Below are 1,239 nucleotides of genomic sequence, written 5' to 3'. Positions count from 1 at the left end.
AAGACCTAAGAGCTGGAGAGCCAATGGTATAGACTCCGGTCAAAGTCTGAAAGTCTGAGAACCAGGAGTGCTAAGGTAAAGAGATCAATATCCCAGACTAATCAGTCAAGCAGAGAGAAAATTTACCTTTCCATCAGCCTTTTGTTCTACTTTGGCTCTCAACAAATTGATTGATGCCCACCTACACTGGAGAGGGCCATCTGCTTTACTCAGTCCATCAGTTCAAATGTTAATCTCCTCAAGAAACACCCTCACAGACACACCCAGATACAATCCATGATTCAGTCAAATTGACACATATAACTAACCATTACAATAAATAAATAAAATATGATATATATGTGGAATGGATGTTATTCAGCCACAGAACTTCATAGAAATGAAGTTCTATTCTTTTCCTGCCACTGTGGAGTCATGTGAAGGTGAGAGACAACGTGCACCAAGATTCAGCTCTACCTATAACCCACTGCTATGGCCAAGGAAAGCATTATTACTGGAGGTGTAATGGATATTTAATACTACTTTACAAGAGATGCTGAAGAACACTCTCATCCACGATGGCCTAGCACATGGAATTTGAAAAGCTGCCAAAGTCTTAGGTAAGAACCAAGCCCATCTTTGTGTGCTTGCTTCTAGCTGTGATGAACCTATGTATGTCAGGTTGGTGGAGGCCCTTTGTGCTGACACTAAATCAACCTAATTAAGGTTGATGACAATGAAAAACTAGGGGAATGTGTAGACCTCTGATAGAGACAGAAAACCCCACAAACTGATTGGTTGCAGTTGTGTGGTGGTTAAGGACTATGACAAAGAGTCTCGGGCCAAGGATGTCATCAAGGAATACCTTCAGTACAAGAAATGAATAACTAAAAAACTTCGTTTTTGTTCCTCACAAAAGAAGTTGTATAATATAAGTGAAACTTGAAAATATTAAGCTAAGTGAAATAAGTCAGAAACAAAAGGACAAATACTGTATGATTCTACTTATATGAAATACCTAGATTAGACAAATTCATAGAAAATAGATCAGAGGTTGTATATGTTGGGCAGAGGTAGAATGGGGAGTTATTGCTTAATGGGTACAGAGTTTCTATTTGGGATGATGAAAAAAAATGGAACCAGATAGTGGTGATGGTGTATATGTAATTAATGCTACTGAATTAGTACACTTAAAAATATAAAAATGTACAAAAAACATGGCAAATTTTGTTATATATATTTCAGTCCAATAAAAATTGG

General features: G+C 37.3%; 1 pseudogene; it reads left to right on the top strand.

The window, feature by feature from the left end:
- Positions 1 to 471: 471 nt before the first annotated feature.
- On the top strand, positions 472 to 862 carry LOC123927109 (annotated as a pseudogene).
- Positions 863 to 1,239: the final 377 nt, after the last annotated feature.

The sequence above is a fragment of the Meles meles genome, chromosome 16 (genome assembly GCF_922984935.1).
Source record: "Meles meles chromosome 16, mMelMel3.1 paternal haplotype, whole genome shotgun sequence".
Taxonomy (NCBI): domain Eukaryota; kingdom Metazoa; phylum Chordata; class Mammalia; order Carnivora; family Mustelidae; genus Meles; species Meles meles.
Note: the sequence above shows the minus strand (reverse complement) of the source record. Positions and strands in the feature narration are given on the sequence as shown.